Source organism: Sorex araneus, chromosome X (genome assembly GCF_027595985.1).
Source record: "Sorex araneus isolate mSorAra2 chromosome X, mSorAra2.pri, whole genome shotgun sequence".
NCBI classification, from domain to species: Eukaryota; Metazoa; Chordata; class Mammalia; order Eulipotyphla; family Soricidae; genus Sorex; species Sorex araneus.
In genome coordinates this window covers 352,707,136-352,727,772 of record NC_073313.1, presented here as the reverse complement: position 1 = coordinate 352,727,772, position 20,637 = coordinate 352,707,136, and the positions used below count along the sequence as shown (strand labels likewise).

Sequence of the window (20,637 nt, the reverse complement as noted above, 5' to 3'; positions counted from 1 at the left end):
AAATAGCTTTTGTTCACAGACAGGGAACTCACTCAGAAGAGTTAGGTGACTTAGAACGCCACACAGCTAGTGGGCGAGAAGTCACGCTCTTAAGCCCCCAAAGCACACCATCTTCAGGAAGGAGACCCTAAGCTTCCAAGCTAGAGTTTCCTCCTTCACTCGAAGCAAGTCATGGCATCACCCCTGCAGGACCAGCCCCCAATTGGGTTGCTGGCCAGTTGCTCACCCGCACCCAGGATGGCTCTTGCAACCCCTCAGCTCCCCCTACTGGACACTCTCAGCATCACTGGTTTCCCCCCAGAAAAATGCTCCTGTTTTTCAAGGATTTTTCCAGGGATTCCTCCCTCAAGGTTCCAACAGATGGCACCCTGTCCAGCCAGCTGGTTGGAGAGCTCCTACAGTGCCTGCCCCCATGGTTGACCAAGTTTAAGAGCCCCCCCCAGGGTCTCTGCCTGGAGCCAAAGTTCAGTGACCAGAGCCCTCATCAAAAAAGGGAGTTTCCTTGAATCGGAAACCACAGGGCAGCCCGCATAGCAGGGCTCTCAAATGATCATTAGGCTTAGGCCCCTCAGTGTACTTAGAAGCCCCGTGGAAGGCCAGAGAGGAGAGGGGACGAGGTCAGTGTTCTGAGGATCCGAACAGTGTGTGGAATGCGGACCAAAGAAAGGACGGAACTTCGGGTATTTGACCCACCACTGGCAACGAATGACAGAGCCTCTCACACCTGGCTTGGGGGTCAGGCTGTTGCTGCTGGCGTCTTTGATAAGGCTGTAGCCAGAGACCAGGAACTGCCCAGGGAGCCTTCTCTGAGCACTGGGTGCCAGCCCCAGTGTGCAGCTCCTAGTAGAATATTAACCAAAGCTGCCGGCAGCTCCAGGCATGCTGTGTGAGAGTGGGACAGGCCCCAGGTCTGGGAGCTCGATTACCAGGGGAGTCAGACACTAGTTTTGTGAGCTAGAGGCAAACCGTTTTAGTCACCAAATCTCTGGTCTCCAATATAATCCAAAGTAAAGAATAGATCCTCCTGAAAGTATATTAGTACTTGATTTATTCCTCCTCTGGAAAAATTTCCATTCTAATAAATAAAGGATGCTTTCAGTATGCAAACACACAGGTTTACTCCTTTACTGGTTGTTTCTCTTAGCTTGAACCAAACATCTTACAGGCATTTCCTACTACTGATTGCTTTAATCTGAACAATCTAAAATTGAAAGTGGCAGGAAAGCACTTTTTAATTGGCTTACACACATACACACGCATCTGCATTCACATGCAACTTATAAACTCATCCTGCAGTTTTTCCTTTCTGCTATGCAGTGAGGATGCTATGCTAAGCTAAACAACTCGAAATCAGGATGCCCAGTCCAATTTAAATTGCAGATAGACAGTGGGTATGCTTTTGTTATAAGAAAATTATTCAATATGTTCAAATAATAAAATAATGCAGAAAGTCTCTTGCCCGCGTGCCTGGTTGTCTTCCCCGGGGCCCCTCGTAAGGGATGGGCTCCAGCTTCCCTCCTCACCCCGAGCAGAGCTTCCAGTGGCTGAAGACCTCTGGAATCTAGCCACAGCCTTACTCAAGGCCCCTCTCCCCATGTTCGGACAAGCCTCACCCATGAAGGTTGAGCAAAGGAACCCAGGTATGTGGGACCCAGGGCTGAGACCTCCAAACCTGCTTGGATCGGGACTGGGCCTCTTCCACCCAGATTTCCCATTTTCCAGTAGCTAGGCAGTCACACCCAGGGACTAACCCTGGCACCGTAGAATCCCATCAACGGCCAACATCCAGAGACTTAAAAGCAAGCTCCCGGAAGTGTGCGGCCACTTTGCAGAAGCAATATGATTGGCGATATCTTATAGTCTACTTCTCTCTCTGGGAGAAATTGGCAAGCTAACGAGAGTTTCCTGCCCACAGAGAAGAGCCTCACAAACTCCCTATTGCGTATTCATATGCCAAAACCAGTAACAAGCTGGGTCTCATTTCCTTGACCTTGAAAGAGCCTCCAATGCAGCATCGTTGAGAAGGACAAGTAGAGAGAGGCTTCTAAAGTCTCAGGGCTAGGACAAATGGAGACGTTACTGAGATCGCTTGAGAAATTCAATGATCAATGGAATGATGATGATGATGATGATGGTGATTCAAATAATGTGATATTCTAAGTGTAACCTAAAATTTAGGGGATTCTTAACTTCCTTCCTCCCTTCCTTCCTTCCTTCCTCCCTTCCTTCCTTCTTTCCTTCCTTCCTTCCTTCCTTCCTTCCTTCCTTCCTTCCTTCCTTCCTTCCTTCCTTCCTTCCTGCTTTTTGAATAACACTTGAACTGGCAATGTTCAAGTGTTATTCATGGTTCTGCACTGAGGAAATACTCCTGGCATTGCTCAGGGCACCATATGAGATGCCAGGATTCAAACCCAAGTTGGCCGCATGCAAGACAAAACACTCTACCCACTGTACTATTTCTCCAGACATTTTCTTTCTTTCTTTTTTAAAAAATTATTTTAGGAGACTGGAGTACTGTGAGTGGAGTACTATGAGTAGGGCACTTGCCTTGCATATGGCCAACCTAGGTTCAATCTCTAGGACTCTATATGGTCCCTCAAGCCCAGTCAGAAATGATTCCTGAGTGAAGAGCCCTTAGAGCACCCCCGCTCTCCTTCCCTCTATCACTCCCTCTCTCCTTCTCTCCCTCCCTCTCTCCCTCCCTTCTTCTCTCCCTTCCCTACCACTCTCTCTCTCTTTCCTTTTTGGCATTATGATTTGCAGTACAGGTACTGAAAGATTATCATGTATATCCCTTTACCTCAAGCCTCACGCATGAAGGAACCGGCAGAAGAACCCAGGTGTGTGGGACATGGGACTGAGATATCCAAGCCTGCTCAAATCGGGACTGAGCCTCCTCCACCCAGATTCCCTATTTTCCAGTAGCTAGGTAGTTACACCCACAAACTTCCCCTGGAGCGATGTAATCCTATCAATGGCCAACATCCAGAGACTATAAAACAAAACTTCTAGAAGCATGCAGCCACATTTGTGGCCGCACAATCTCTTATTGTCTAGTTCTAACTCTCAGAGAACTCAGCAAGCTACTGAGAGTATCCTGCCACACAGCAGAGCCTGGCATATTCCCTATGGCGTGTTCAATATGCCAAAAAGAGTAACAATGATGGGTCTCATTCTCCTGACAATGAGAGAGCCTCCAATGCAGCACCTTTGGGTATGATGAGTAAAGAGAGGCTGCTAAAATCTCAGGGGTAGGATGAATGGAGACATTACTGGTGCCCACTCGAGCAAATCGATGAGCAATCAGATGACAGTGATACAGTGATACAGTGATCCCTTTACCTACTTTCAGCACTTTATTCTTGCCCAGAGTGATCATTTCCAATGATCATTGTCATAGTGGTCCCTTCTCAATCCTAACTACCCTCTCCCCCTTCCCCCAACTGTGGCAATCTTCCAACCATGAACCAGTCCTCCTGGCCCTTGTTTCTCCTTCCTTGGGTAATAGTCCCATACTGTGTGTTTTATCTCTTGTAGATGAGTGCATTATATGTCTGTCCCTCTCCTTCTGACTCATTTCACACAAAATGATAGTCCCCATGTCCATCCATTTATAATCAAATTTTATGATTTCATTTTTCTTAACATCTGCTGCACAGTATTCCATTGTGTAAATGTATCATAATTTACACAATGGAATAATTCAGTCATCAGTACTCAGGCACTCGAATATCCTCCACTTGTATCCACAAATCATCAAATTGAATGATTGTACCCATTGTGTATATGTATCACAGTTACTTTATCCAGTTATTTTTTTCTTGGACATTGGGTTGTTGTGAGATTTGAGCATTGTGAACAGCTGCAATGAACTTAGGAGTGCAAACATCTCTTCTGAATAGACCTTGTCCTTGTTACAGATAGCAAGAAGTGGGATTGATGGGTCATATGGAAGCTCAGTTTCTGGTTTGGTGAGAAGTGTCCATATTTTTTCCCAAAAGGTTGATCCCAGTGGGTATTCCCACCAGTGGTTAATGAAGGTTGCTTTCTCCCCACATTGATGCCAACATACGCAATAAATGCCAATGGCAATTTATTATTTGCGACACATGCCAGTCTCACCAATGTGAGATGATGTCTCATTGCTGTTTTGACTTACATTTCCCTGATATTAAGTGGTGCAGAGAATTTTTACATATACTGTTTGGCCACCTGTATGGCATCTTTGAAGAAGTTTCTGTTAATCTTCCCTCCCCCCATCTTCTGATAGGGTTAATTGTTTCTTAAGCTCTAGTTATACCACAGCTTAATATATCTTGGATACTATTTGTCTGTCAGATGACTGATAGGCAAATACTGTCTTCCAGTCTATGGGGTATCTTTTTATTCTGGTCACTATTGCTTTTTCAATGTAGAAGCTTATTTTGATGTAGTACCATTGGTCTATTTTTGCTTTCACTTGTTGGGCCAACAACATTTAATCATCAACGACACCTTGAGAGTCATTGTCTTAAAAAAGATATGTCTATGTTTCACGCAATATAATTTACGAATTCAGATCATATTTGGGTCAAATTTGTGGATTTAGATTTTTCTGCTAGAGTTTTAAAGAGGTAGAGTCAATGGAGTAGACAAATAGTTATTTTACTGTTGTGTGCGCGTTCCCCTGGAGATCTCTCCGGCCCGCGGAGAGACAACAGTGGAAAGCGCTCCTAATTAGGTGGATTCTGTGAGGGTCCCGATCTGAAATAAGACTAGTGAGGTTAGTAAACAGGGGGCCCAAGACGACACATGCCGATCAAGGGCAACTTTATTAACTGACACGCTGGTTTTATACTTTTCTTAGCAGGGGGTTGGTACATAAGTTGTCAATCATCAGGGAAGTGTCTTCTCAGGCCAAATAAGGAAAGGTTCAGGGTGTATTAGGTGGGCTTACAACATTCTTCAAGAGTAGATTGAGAAATAGTGGGGAGGGGAAGGCAAGGGTTTATCTGGCAGGAGCATCTGGCAGGAGGAATGCACAAGGTAGAGGAAGGTATTCTACTTAATGGGGGGCTTAATGGCGTCTCTTAGTTAACTGCCCTGGGCTACTTTTACCTCTAGAGTTTGGCTATTTCCTTTGTCACAAGGGCACCTTTGCCTCAGGTCATGCAAAGCTGGTAATGGAATTTTCCGGTTTGTCCAGGGTAAAGGTTTCGGGGTCCTCTTTTGTTCAGGGTCCTGAGCAGTCCCCAACAGTTGTGTTTGCTTGTTTGGATCCATCCAGTAGTGCTCAGGGCTTAGTCATGACTCTGCATTCAAGGACCACCTCCAGCAGTGCTCAGAAGACCCGATAAAGTGCTGAATCAAACCTCAGTGGGCCACATACAAGGCAAGCACTTAACCATTGTGATATTGCTCTTGTCCCTACTTCTGTTATCAAACACATATATGTATATGTATACATATATATGGTGGCAAAGAGATCATTCAAAGGCCTAGACTGTGTGCTTTGCATGTGAAAGCCTCAAGTTCAATTGCACACAAAGCATGGTTCCCTTAGCACTATCAGGATGGACCCCAAGTAAATATGATTGGGCAGGTCCTCGGGTCAGTTACCTGATTTTAAATACTAGCTGCAGCTCTTTTCAGAGGCATGAACCATAGGTAAGGTTTTTCTTGTCTTATACAATGGGTGCTGGAAGACTTAGCCCCTAGAGCTGAGTGTGTAGAAGAGAATTTGGTACAAATATCTGGGACTGTGTTTGAACTTGTTTGGTACAAGAAGAAAGATAGATAGATGAGGCCGTGGCTGCCCCGTGTGGCTACACCATCCTCTGGGAATGCTACGAGGACATGACCTGGGTCATCCATTCTTAGCTACGTCTCCAACATACAGGTGAGGTTCATGCACCCTGGGAGTGGGCTTTGTTCACTGATGCATATTGTGCTCTGGAAGTGGTTGTAGACTTAAGAGTTGGGGTAGTCCGTCGTCCCTGGGTCATTAACATATTTGGAATCTTACCCTTGACTCCCCAAATCCTTTCTTGAGTTGAAGACAATAATTAAATATGACCCTGACACCACCCAGTGCTAGAGAAGGTCTCCCATGGAAGGGGCTTTTTTCCACAAGGCCAATCTCATGCCTAGAAAGCAGTGAACAAGAAAGTTCACCTTGTACCCACAGCACAAGGTGTAGCACTGTCGTAACACAAAAGCAAATTGACTTGTTTGCTGAGGAGGGGGCTCTTCTTTGTAACGGAGTCAAGGTAAAGGTGGGGTCTTTGGAACATAGTGTCATTTGATTAAATGAAATTCATTGTTATACAGTGAAACTCATAGTTGACCTTAACTGAGGACCAAGTGTACTTGCATTTACCTTTATGAGAAGTTCAGTCCCATACAGTGTTTCCTAAGACCCCATGAGACTATTTAGAGCCAAAAGATAAGTTACTCCCTGGCCCCTATAAGGACTCACAAGGGGGTCCTGAAAAGATGGGAGTGAGTGCCTGTCTGTAAAGAAATGGGTTAGTTTTTTTTTGTTTCAACCATGCAAAGGGTGCTTGCTTTGCATCAGACCCTGCCTTGGGTATGTGGATATGACCTACGAAAGATTCTGTTCAGGTATCCACTCTTGTGGGGAATTATTATATCCAACAAAATCACATAAAAGGAAGCTAATCTACCTGGTCTGTGTGTTAACACTCCAGTGTTAGCAATTGGTCGTCATGTGGAAAATAGGAAGAAAAAAATTACATCCCCCAGAATGAGGCTCTTTCTAACTTTGTGTTTGATAATCGTCTCTGATACCTTCACTTTACTTCTCACCAGAAAAATAAGCTGCTTTTACACCTTACAGCACTCCCGTGATCCTGTGTGACAGACTATGTAGAAGGAAATAAAGGTGCCCTCTACTGGCCAAAAAAAAAAAAAAAAAAGGCAAGCAGGCACTGTGTGGCTCTGTTGAAAGAATTGCAGCTTACTGTGGAATTCTCCTCCCCACTTTCCCCATCTGAAGTAGTCAACTTGCTCCATAAATAAGAGGCATTGTCATGCCAACGTTCATATTAATTTCCCAGCCACTCTCTCGCTAGTTCATTTCAGGAACTCAGCACTTAAGGTATTCTTTCAGCAATTGCGGACTTTAGAGTATCCCAGCAAATAATAGAATGTCACACCCCATTCAGATATGCTGTGATTAGCTCTGAGGCAAGTTCAAGTCTTTTCAAGGAACTTGTCCAGACCAAAGTGTGTATTTACCTAGAATTTATTTGTCTGAGGCAGTGTTTCTGGATTCAGTTTGGCAGTGGACCTGCCTCCTTTTGTGATTCTCCACTGGAAACTTGTAGCAACGTCTTTCAAGTGGGTGCCATAGAACTCTGCCCCCTCAGCAAGAATGATCCCCAGGAGCAACCATTTAACCCATATCCAACACGACAAAAACATCATCTGCATTAGTTTCTCAGTACTCTATGGGAACAGAGCTTAAAAGCTAACAAATGAATCTACATAATATTGGTAGAACTAACATTCAAAAATTCTAGAGTCCACGGTTCTTCGTCCTTTCATCTGTTCTTCTGTAGATGTCAGTGAAAAGCATGAGCCTTTACCTTGTTGCTGTCCATCCTCACAGGGGAGAATTACTGCTGTATCTGGCCAGGATAGAGAAAGTTAAGAGACAATCCACAAAGGCGAAGTAAAAGCACCATGGTTTTATACTTTGGCTCAGAACTTGCTAAGTGTCTAGTAATTTGTTACCAAAGCAGGACTATTCTGAGGCAAACATAAGCACTGAAAAGCTAATAGAGTATGCAATATGGCAGTTTTCTCTGAAGGAGTTATTAATGCTCATTCTTATTCTCTTGACTTACCCTGTCTTTCTGCCATGTGAAAATGGCTAACTACACCTTATTTGATATTTATGGCACAGTAGCTCTCACTTAGTGTCATATAGTCTCTGCTCCATAAATACAAAGTGTTCTGAAGTTGCTCTGAGCTTTCTTATAGGAGTTACAAGGTTGAAAATATAAAAGCTCGGTTACTTTTCAGACTTGAGCATTTTCGAGAGAGTCCAGATATAAGATTAGTCAAATTTAATTAAAGCCAAGATTAGATGTAATCTACTAATATTAAGGAGCCAAACTACTCAAACATGAACAGTCTTAATTAATAAACAGTCAAAATTAAATGGTATAACAGCCATTTTACCAAAAATAAAACAAAGTAAATGAAAATTAAATAATCAATGTTTTCTGAAAGGAGTCTCTAAAAAAAGAATTCCATTTATCCCAATGGAACTGCTACATAATGAAACATCTTCCCAGAGGTAAGTGCATGGCGGAAAAAACTCATGAGATTCTTCCAATTCTTTCAAATCCTAGCTCTCTCAGACACAAGAGAAAGAGTTCCTACAAAAGAGCATGAGCAAAGGCTTTGGGAGTGTGAAAGGCCCACTGTAGAGAAAGTGCCTTAAACCCCTGATCTCAACTTAGATGACATGTTCATATTCTAATCCCATACAGGGTGAGCTGCTGGGAAAGTACCCATGAGGTTGACTATGGGATCAGTACCATGAACACCAGGGTCATGCTGGGCACCTAAAAAGAGTCCCTGAAGTAAACAAGTACCCACAACAAGTAAAGGTGGGACTATAACTAAAACCTAAGCATTTTATTCTTCTAATAGACAAGTTATGAATGACAAGGAAAGCTTGGGGGATTTTTCTTTTCTCTCCCAATGAATGAAAGCTTCCATTTTTGATAATGGGAACATCTGTTAGGAATAAGTTGAAATTTGTCTAAAATTCATCTTTTTTAGTGCAAGGTGGGGAAACCCTAGTCAGCTAGGTAACGAAGCCTAGTCAGCTATATGCAAGACAAGTGCCTTACCCACTGTACTATCGCTCCAGCCCCTGAAGAGCTACTACGCCAAACCTTCTGAGTCATATTACATCTTGATTTGAAGGTTTCCTGAAATTCAATATCATTATCTCCACCTGACTTCATTAATGAGAGAAAATGTGTGTATTTCTAATTCTCCAACAGACCACATTGTGGTCTGTTGGAGAATTAGAAAAATCAGTCTTTAATTCGATTATTTTAATTACAATATCTATTTGTCATCTGTCATTAAGATGCTATTTGTTCATATTTTAACTAGAGGGATGCTATATTGCAAATAATAAGCAGACTTATTTTTCATAAAATACTAAGATATAAATTTTGCATAGCAAATGCATGGGGTTATTTTGTAACCACTCAGTAGTATTGCTTAGATATTACACAAACTTTAAAACAAATTGTCGGGGCTGGATTGAGAGCACAGCAGGTAGAGCATTTGCCTTGCACGTGGCTGACCCGGGTTCGATCCCCAGTATCTCATATGGTCCCCCGAGCACCGCCAGGAGTAATTACTGAGTGCATGAGCCAGAAGTAACTCCTGTGCATTGCCAGATGTGACCCAAAAAGCCAAAAAAAAAAAATTGTCAGGGATGTAGTTGAGGAGAGAGCATTTGCCTTACATGTGTGAGGCTCTGAGTTTGATTCCCAGAACCGAAAGAGAAAGAAAAAGTACACAAATTATCAGGATTCTAACTACTTGTCATTCTCATGAGGTTTAAAAAATTGTTTTGTCTGCAGTTATGTCAAGCACTTTCTACAAATAGTTTTAGAATCTAGATGATATTGACATTAGACACCATTGGTACTTGCCCTGTGGGGTAAGAGAACAGAGTTTAGCATTTACCTAAGACTCCAGCTTGTGGTGCCTGTTGCATAAGTGGAAAATATCCCTGCATTAGGCCTCTGGGTTGAATATCAGATTCCCAATTCTAATAAAGGTAACAAAACTTCACTCAGGAAATTGAAAACTTGAGGATTAGTGTTGGTTTTAAACATAACTGGATAGGCCTGTCCTCTTAATTTCTCAGAAGATTTCTTTTTTAATTTTGCAAAGTAGTTCACAATATTTGATTACATTTAACATTCAAACCCCAATCCCACCACTATTACACTTTCCCACCACCATATTTCGGATGTTTCCATCCTGAACCCCAACCCCTGCCCCAAAGCAGATCCAAAAAAATATATTTTGTACTGTTTGTTATGAAAAAATGCTGAAAATGCTACCAAAAAGTTTCCTTAGAGGAAAGAGTGTGAAGATTATTGTATTTCACTGGGGGCCATTAAGCTCTCAGATTTCTACTGAGATAAAGAATAGCCTGGGCACGGATCATTTTCATCTCTAGATTCTAGAAGAAAACCCTCAATGCCGAAAGTTTCAACAAACATCCCTGACAAGTATAGGTTTGATCACTTAATCACTATATGGTCCTCGGAGGTGAACTGAGGCTGCCTGAGTTGTCCCTCCCAGAGTGAGGACTAGAGTCGTGGGCTATCCTGTGCAATGCAGCAGGGGAAGGGAGCAATTCCAGAGAGAGCCAGTGGGAATAGGGAACAGATGTATATCCAGACACCCAAGTCATGATTATTGTGGGAAAAAAATCTCAATTTTAAAGCCTTTCATAATCTGAGGCTACCCCACCTCTCTCCCATTTCTCTCCTCCATGCACAGCCCGTGCTGGGTGATCTGCCGTTTTGCTTCTGCTACATGTATGCGTGTTTGTCCCAGTTCTGCCCCTGTCTTCCTACTCCCGACACAACCTGAAAGACTCTTACAGTTGCCTATTATCCTAAATTTAATCTTGCTGGGTTGGTTAGTATCTCTACTTATCTCTACAATAATTTATTGTGTCAGACCAACCCCATATGTTAAGATCTTACCATTCTAACTGTTTTAGTAGCACTGTAGCACGGTCATCCCATTGTTCATAGATTTGCGTGAGCAGGCACCAGTAACATCTCCATTGTGAGACTTGTTACTGTTTTTGGCATTTCGAATACGCCATGGGTAGCTTGCCAGGCTCTGCCGTGTGGGTGGGATACTCTTGGTAGCTTGCCGGGCTCTCTGAGAGGGATGGAGGAATCGAACCCGGGTCGGCCGCGTGCAAGGCAAACACCCTTGCACCCGCTGTGCTATCACTTCAGTCCAACTGTTTTAGTATCTCCCAAAAAATCTCTCTGTGGCGAAGACCCCTTTCTAATGCCCATCTCCATTGTAGGACACAGATGTTCTTCTATCCATGACAGCTAAATGCTAAACCTTTGTAATTTGGCTATAGGGGGGAAACAATGCAAGTACTCTTTCCTAAAATGACATGAATCGGATTACTCTGAGGGCATCATTACTTGGAATATCACCAAGAACATCAATACCCTTCTTGTTGGAGCTTGCCACTACAAGGGTCATTTGTACAGATGTGAGTGAATCTCAGAAAACTGTCCACTGCTAATATTGTTGCCAGGAACTATTGACTGAGGAATTATTTCACGATTATCATCAAATTTTCTGTTGGTGGAAAATCACCTATATTGCAAATATGGGTGAAATATATATAGAAGCCATTGTTACCATCCTAGTCTATAAGCATAATATCTTACCTTATTCTGAAAGTGACAACCAAAGTAAAATTAACAGTAAAATACCTGCCTTTCTTGGACCACTTTCTAAGAAAGTCTAGCTATCACAAGCATAAAATTTAATTACATGAATCCTGAGTATGGGAAATATGAGTTTGACTTATAAAATAATATTGCTAGCCCCTGCTTCTGAAAAGAATAGTGGTACCAGAGAAAGAATTTTTAGATATTTCCTTCTATTATTATATATGCTAAGGATGGAAGCAAATGAAAACTTTTACATGATCAATACTACTACCAGTGTCCTATTGACAAGTTTTATGCTATTGACAAGTTCATCACTATTTTAACAAATGTTGCCTTGCATGAACTTTCCATGTTACCTTGTCTTCTCATTTCAGTGTATTTTGTCTCAACATTTAAAGGTATGTAAAAAATAGATATTTTGAAATAACCCATTAGCTTTCTGCTGAAATACCAGTGGGTAGATAACAACTTGGAGTAACCAAGCACACCAAGATCAATCTTGTAACAACTTCTCCGCAATTCATAGTACTCATAATAGTGAGACTCGATGAACAACAAGCTGCCATGCTTTAGTCTTGTTTTAATTGGATGATGATGACTACGCAAAATACAAAGCAGACCTCTCTTCCTTCCTCTGATACCAACACCAGTTCAACTCTGCAGCATTGTAGTAAATCATTTCTTCCAGCTACAGAGTTAGTGAACGTCAGTGTGAAGATCTGTCTTCCCTTGTCCTTTCAAAGAGAAAGCTCCAGTTCTTGTATATAACATAAAGACATCTCTGAGGCTCACATCTTCTCTAGAGCCAAAACTCAATAATATATTTGTTTGTATGCACATTCCATCTGGACCCTGAATCCTCTTGTATGTCTGTCTTGTTCACAGTCAAAACTAACCCTACGTCTACTAGTTCTTACTCACCCATGTGACTGAGTCTTCCCGGGATGCCCAATAGACAGTGCCCGGATGGTTTGAGAACCTGTGTAAAGTATGTGGTGATCACTACCATGTGGCCAAAAACATTTTAAAAAGAAAAATAGAATTAAATAGATTAAATGACTCAATCATCTTGAGCACAGAATGTGTATCAAGTACTAACTATAGGCAGGGAATAGAGTTGTGGCCAAAATGGTTTCTGTCCATAGAGCTTATATTCTTTGGGGGAGAGCAAATACAGACATAAAATTTCAAACTATTGAAAACAAAGATGGTTAAAAGGTTGTAGTGGCTGGTGAGACCCCATTTTTGGATGAGATAGTTGCATTCCATAAAGAAATGACATCTGGACAGAGAGACCAATGTCTTTGAAAATAAGGCTATCACACATCACAGAGAATCTGTGTTCTCTTACACATCCAGAAAATTAAATGAAAAAGATCTTCTAGGGTTAAATTTGTCTTCCTAAAAATTAGAAACTTAGTCTACTTAATTCCTTCCCTGTTAAAGCATTTCATCCTGAAGATACATTATATCATGTCCTTGACTCATTAAAAAGTAAAACAAGGGGACTGGAGTGATAGTACAGTGGGTAGGGCGTTTGCCTTGCATGTAGCCAACCTGGGCTCGATCCCTGGCATCCCATATGGTCCCCCAAGCACCGCCAGAAGTAATTCCTGAGTGCAGAGCCAGGAGTGACTCCTGAGCATCGCTGGGTGTGACCCAAAAAGAAAAAAAAATTAAAACAAAACCATTATATCTCTGAGTCGTCTAACAAAATGAGTTGACCCTTATAAAAACAAGTACTTTTTAGTGTTTAATGCTATGAACATTCTCTTCTGTATCTCCTGTCTTCAGACACTGAATTTCATGATATTGCTTTCCTCTTAACCTTAGCTACTAGGAGCTCAAAAGTAAACGCTTTTTCTACCTGAAATGAAGTAAAATTATTCCTCCTACTTTCACTTTTATAATGGTCTCTTATCAAGATCTATCATAAGTGAGATTTAAATTAAGCATGAAAACTGTTTATGATGTTGACCCTTTAGGCTATCAGTTAGTAGCATGGAAATGACTCAGTATCTGGACCATGAGGTTTCTTGTGTGCAGACAGTAAGATGGGGCTGGAGTGATAGCACAGCGAGTAGGGCATTTCCCTTGTGAGAGGCTGACCCAGGTTCAATTCCCAGCATCCCATATGGTCCCCTGAGCACTGTCAGGGGTAATTCCTGAGTGCATGAGCCGGGAGTGACCCCTGTGCATCACCGGGTGTGATCCAAAAAACAAACAGAAAAAAAAAGACAGTAAGAAATAAAGCTGTACTCATTGGACTTAAATCTATTCTTTGGTAACAAGTACTAACTGATGTTCTCTAGCACTAATTTTGTTTTAAAAACAAAGGTTTCCAGGGCTGGAGTGATAGCACATCAGGTAGGGCGTTTGCCTTGCACGCAGCTGACCCAGGTTCGATTCCCAGCATCCCATATGGTCCTCTGAGTACCGCCAGGGGTAATTCCTGATTGCAGAGCCAGGAATAACCGCTGTTCATGCAGGGTGTGACCCAAAAAGCAAAAAAAAAAAAAAAAAAAAAAAGTTATGCAAATACTGAGGAATCCCAGAGAATGATCTTCTACTCCATTAAGTTTCCTTCCCATATGAAGAGATTTTAAGCAAAAAATAATATTTACCTTCACAAGGAGAGAAACTACTGTTTTAGAAGATGTGATTGGCTTTTCTTATATGACTGTTTTCTTACTTGCTTAAATATGCCAATGAACAGAGAAAAGACCTTGCAAATAAAATTCAATTTAAAAAAACAGGCTGATCTAATTGTTGATAATTAAACAAAGAAATCAAAATGAATCAGAAAAGTCTTAATAGTTCTAACACTTCAATGAATGACCCATTCTAAAATGCCACTGTCACTACAAATCAGAAGATAACTGTTAAGCCATCATTGTGTTTAAAAGTTTATGTTATATACTTCTGCACTTGTATTCAAATGTTTATATTATGTAAAGTTTCCATGGTATAGCTATATCTAGGAATTCAGTCTTCTTGTATGTAATTATTTATAAGTTGAGAATATTCCCTGTACTATATGATTCATTTAATAATTACATAAAATTATTGCTATCTTTTAAATTTTATAATTACTAGATTAATTTTATAATTACTAGAAACTTTATATTACTAGACCTAAATCTTGAATCCTCCAATTTCTTTGGATTTCATTCAACTTCTTGATTTATGTGGCTAATATATCCTGTGAGTCCATATCACAGAGCAGTATTAGCCTACTAGACTCTACTTAATAAGGTAGAGTAAGACCGAGTACATTTTTGTGAGATTGTTGACCTAAGCATAGTGTATAAGCTTATGCACAAATGCCCTATGTATCTCCATGCTGGGTAGGTGGGGTGAAGGAGGGACCACGGGGCCATCTATTTCCACCACTGTTCCTTCTGCACTTATTCACTTTAGTAAGTTACTCGGTACCTTTGTCAGATGGGGTTACTCAGAGAAATAGAACCAATGAGATGTGTAGATTTATGACAGAGAATTGGCTCTCATGATTAAGCAGGCTGGCTAAGTCAAATTCTGCAGGATGGACTAGCAGGCTCAAGATCCAGAACGGAACCAATGTTTCAGTTCAAGTGCAGAAGCCAGGCACTGGGGGGGATTCCCTCTTGCTCATGGACGTCAGCCTTCCTTCTACCCAGCTATCCACCTGATAGGATAAGGTGCACTCACATTAGGAAGTGCAGTGTGGCCTCTCAACCTCATATCTCTTCATTCTCAGCAATGGAAAACAAATTATCAAATGCTTTCTTTTCAGCAGGTCGACTTTAGGGGGGAGAAACTCCAAATCAATAATAGTGAATAGTGAATTTTTTGTTGAAATATTGAACATAATCAAAGTAAAGTGAAAGTAAAGTGAAATTTACCAGTTACACATGCGGGGTGAGGGTCTGGGGAGGTTGGGGGGTGGGGGGAGGTATACTGTGATTCTTGGTGGTGGAATATGTGCACCGGTGAAGGGATGGGTGTTCGAGCATTGTATAACTGGGACTTAAACCTCAAAGCTTTGTAACATTCCACATGGTGATTCTATAAAAGAATAAAAAAAATTTAAAAAAATAAATAAAATAAAATAAAATGTGGGTAAATGGGAGCGGGGTGAGTTCAGCAATGAAAGCTTGCCTTGCATAAGAGGCTGTAGGGTTAGTTCAAAGGTCTGCTGCATGTGCTTTGCATACAGGAGGCCTGGGGTCCATCCCTAACACCACATGATCACATGGGTACTACCAGGCATAGTACCTAAGCACTGCTGAGTATGGCCCCAAAACTAAAATAAAATGTGAGTAAACATGGGTCAGGTATTCCCAATATTTTATTTGTCAAAAATTATTTCTCCTGTACTTTTCAGACCTCACTTGAAATAGAGGAAGGAAGGCAATTTTGAAACAGAAAAAAGGAAGCACAGCAGGAAGGGATCTTGCCTTGCATGCAGCTGACCCAGGTTTGAGCTCTGGCATCCCACATGGTCCCCTAAGTACTGCCAGGAGTAATTCCCAAGTGCAGAGTCAAGAGTAACCCCTGAGCATCACCAGGTGTAGACCAAAAAACAAACGGAAAAAAAAGTGATTTTTATGAGACTGACAATTGTTGTCCAATGTTCTGATTCCCTTCTGATTTAATGAAGACAACGGCAATCTCTATTTTAGGTGCCTTTGGTTAGCAGAGGATAGAGTAACATGGATCTGGGCGATCAGTTGTTGAAATCTGAGGAATTTTCATCTTTTCATATCTAACTCTGTTACAAGATCTGAGTGTTTAAAAGTGGGTAAGGGATATCTTGATAATCTTTCAGTATCAATATTGCAAACCACAATGCCCAAAAGGAGAGAGAGAGAGAGAGAGAGAGAGAGAGAGAGAGAGAGAGAGAGAGAGAGAGAGAGAGAGAGAGAGAGAGAGAGAGAGAAGAAAAACACCTGCCATGGAGGCAGGTAGGAGTGGGGGGTGGGGGGTGGGGGGAGGGAACCTGGGGATACTGGTGCCAGGAAATGACGGGTGTTGGAACACTGTATGACTGAAATCCAATCATGAACAGCTTTGAAATGGCCTACCTCATAGTGATTCAATAAAAAAGTTTAAAAAAGAATAGAAAATTTGCATACATGGAAATAAAGTTTAATATTGTGTTTCTGGGAAATTATGTTTATAAAGCATTTGGTAGTAGCGTTGTAGCACTGTCCTCCCGTTGCTCATCAATTTGCTTGGGTGGGCACTAGTAACGTCTCCATTGTAAGACTTGTTACTGTTTTTGACACATTGAATACACCACGGGTACCTTGCCAGGCTCTGCCATGCAGGCAGGATACTCTCAGTAGCTTGCCGGGCTCTCGGGAGAGGGACGGAGGAATCTTGAACCCGGGTCTTCCGCGTGCAAGGCAAACACCCTACCCACTGTGCTATCACTCCAGCCAAAAAAAAACATTTGGTAAAAAAACTAAACTATGAAAAATAAAATCTAGCAGTGTGTAGGATGATTTGACTCCCAGCGTGTTTTCCATCATGAGTTTGTTTTTGTGGCTCCAGTAGACCTTGTAGAAGACTGTGACACCTGGCTGAAGCCTTCCCAGGTGTGTATTTGGTTCTTGGGAAATACTCAAAAATATTAGGGACCCAAAATCCATTTTATTTAAATTTTTTTAAATTGTCTGCATTGATTAAGATACTGCAGTTTATAATGTTGTTAATAATGGCTTCTCATGCACATAAACCCAATAGTAGACTTACCATCCACCCTCCACCTCTCTCCCCCAAGGACCCCTTTCAGACCCTTTATTCCCACAGCACCCTGCAAAAAAGCTCAACTGTGTATATCAGTTCTCCCACTAGGTGGCCCCTGGCTACCTTGCTCTGTGTCTCAGGTATGTGTGAGATTATCCAGAACCAATTTTCATATCCTTCTCCTCCTTGGATGTCCCCAGGTTCTGCAGGCAGTATACATTTAAACTCTAAACCGAAGCCCTGCAAAGACTCAAGGATAGATTGCTTACATAAAGTTCCAAACACTCTGTTCCTTTCAACCATTAACAATTCACTGAGCAATCTTTGTACATATTTTCTGGAATAATGTTATAAATGGTGTTTATCATTTTTTTTTAATTTTGTGTCTAAATAAAGCGCAGAGAAACTCGCTGTAATTAGGAAACAAATTTTATTGTGATGAATCTTACCAATGTAAAAACATCATTAGGATTAATGAGAAAATGGAGTGCTTGAGAAAGGGTCAATGCCAATTTCCCTGTCTTTCACATCCATCATTTAAAAGCATAAGGCAACTTTGAGGATAAAGCATCATAGTTGTCAAGGTGGAAAGCTAATCTTACTTTTCATTTTTCAGTTCTTCCATACTCTGAACTTTCATGCATTAATTAAAACATTTTTAAATAATTCTATATCTCAAGATTCAATTAGAGCGAGAATTTCTCTCTGGTTGAACTTGGGTCTCTGCCTCCCCTCTGCCTCCCATTGGGCCATTTCTCCTGAGCTGAGTATCGGAAAAGTAATGTCTGAAGACCACCTAAGGCTAGGAGCACAATTCAAGGGCTGCTAACTACCCGTAGCTAAGCATACTACTAGACTTACAACTACAATTTAATTGTAACTTAATTTTATCCAGGCACCCTGGATAAAAGCCAGGACCTTTTGTGAGACATACAATCTACCACTAAGCTAACTCCCCTACAGGGAGGACTTTGTGAACAAAATCAAATCAGATATTTACCAGACACTTTGAGGGGAAGGAAACATTTACTCCAGCAGTTATTATACGTGGGACTTTGGTTCCATTGTCTCATTTAACCTTCACACTTGGCCTATGAAGTTAGCTTTGTTTCCATCTTCACAGAAAGATACACTTATCTGGAGCTTATGAGCCTTGTGACACTCTCCCCCCTCCCCAACATAGCTTTTCTGGAAAATCTCCAGACTTCTCATTGCCTATGGTTCTCAGGCCACTGAATCAGTCACAAAGCACTTCTGTCCTGTGTGTCATCTGGCCAAAGCCATCTCTGGCTGCAAGAAAGCAGTTACCTTTTGCACCCAGAAGTGCCAGTCCCAGGCACAGCCTGGGGGCCCCCTCTGGGCACCCCAATCTGCTTTGCTTTTGCTTCTCTGCGGTACCAGATTACGTTTCTGAGTGGGTTTTTTCTTGCCCTGCAGCGATGCCCCTCTGTCCGTGAGCACTGAGCCTGGAGAGCGTGGAGAGCCCGGAGGAATGAGGAGATGGTTCATAGTCCTTTCTCCTCTCCATTCTATTAATTTGGACACCCAGGACTAGTAGGGCTGGACGCAGCTGCGGGGTAAACTTACCTGCAGCTTTCCAAAAAGGAGTACCTCCTTGCTGGGTATTCCAAAAATGAGGGAAATACTCTCTTTCTGGGGGTCCTGCTCCCCAAAGATAAACGGATCTATTGCTAGAGGCACTCAGATTCCAGACTAACAATTGTTCTTCCCTTCACCAGTTCGAGTCCAAACACACCTAATAAGCTTTTCTTTGCCCCATTTGACTAGAACCCTTTATGTGGGGGCCTCCTGGTTCCTCTCCCCACTCCAGTATCCCTCTGAACCTCCAGCCTTGTTAGCAGGGGTGAAAGTCCCCCCCAGGAGCAGCTGAGACTCACTCGCTGTGGGAAAGAGCAAATTAAAGAGGCCTTACTTTTTGTTTGTTTGTTCCATACCCGACAATGCTCAGGGTTATTCCTTGCTCTGTACCCAGAAATCGATGCTGATGGGTTCCAGGAACCCCCTGGGGTGCCAGGGAATCAAACCCGGTCCGTCACATGGAAGGCACGTGCCTCAGCCACTGTACTATCATTCCTGTCTCAAGAAGAAGCCTCTTGGGGCTGGAGCGGGTAGGGCATTTGCCTTGCACATGGCCGACCCAGGTTCGATTCCCAGCATCCCATATGGTCCCCTGAGCGCCGCCAGGGGTAGTTCCTGAGTGCAGAGCCAGGAGTGACCCCTGTGCACTGCCGGGTGTGACCCAAAAAGCAAAAAAAAAAAAAAAAAAAAGAAGAAGCCTCTTTTACAGATAGCCCAAAGATAAGTCTTTTACAGCTACTTCAGATAAGCGACTATTTTATTTGGCAAATATTTAACTATGTACATATCAACCAGTCACCTGCTCGAGCAAATCGATGAACAACAGGACGACTCTGCTACAGTGCTACATATCAACCATCTCACTATGTACATATTTAAGCCTCTCTGGGGATTTTGAAAAAATCATCCTCCAAATAAGAAAACAGATAAATGGAAATGGAAAGCATTAGCAAGTCCTTAAATTAACTGTAAATTGAGAGACAAATCCACCTTTCCTGGGTTCCTGGAACTGGCTGGGTTGTTTTGTTTGTTTTGTTTGGATTTTTTGTTTCTTAACATTTTTTTAAGCTTGGCACAGTGGCAGTATCACAGCCAATGAGGTTTATCCGAGGTGCTATTATTGCTAATTGAAAACTTTTCCCAACCTTTTCTTAAACTGAGGTACTGTGATTTATAATACTGTTGATGACATCCCATGTAGATAATTCCAGCACCACGGCCATCACCAGCGTACCTCCATCTCCTTTGCCCAAGGACATCACACCCCACCCTAACAAGACATCCCCCCACCCCCAAGCTCGATTGTATGAATCTGTTTTCCCACTGTGTTGCCTTGGACCCTTTGTTACTGGAGTGACCATTCTGAACCTATCCCTTTCCTTCTGACTGACTTCCCTCAGGATAAAATTGTCCTTTTTTAAGTGTTAAGCATAGAGAGTCACCATGCTTAGATTGCTTAAGACAAACTTTTTTTTTTTTTTGCTTTTTAGGTCACACCCGGTGATGCAGTAAGTTTACTCCTGGTGGTGCTTTGGGGACCATATGGGATGCTGGGAATCAAACCCAGGTCAGACGCCTGCAAGGCTAACGCCCTACCTGCTGTGCTATCGCTCCAGCCCCGCTTAAGACAAACATCTTTTTTTTTTTTTTTTAAGACAAACATCTTAAGCAATCTTTCTCACATGGGATCCTCACTCTAAAGTTTCTGCTCACAGGGCCTTTCTCTGAGTGAGAGCAGTGATGCTGAGGGGTGAGGGTCGCCCTAACTGTATTGCCCTTTTCTAGCTATCCACCCAGGAAACATGCTTGCGGAAGGCCTAAT

At 42.1% G+C, this 20,637-nt stretch overlaps 1 non-coding gene across 1 annotated transcript; it reads left to right on the top strand.

Moving 5' to 3' along the window:
• The first annotated feature begins 19,881 nt into the window (after positions 1-19,881).
• On the top strand, positions 19,882-20,016 carry LOC129400362 (U4 spliceosomal RNA). The gene has a single exon (XR_008627608.1). It is a non-coding gene; the product is annotated as a U4 spliceosomal RNA (small nuclear RNA).
• Positions 20,017-20,637: the final 621 nt, after the last annotated feature.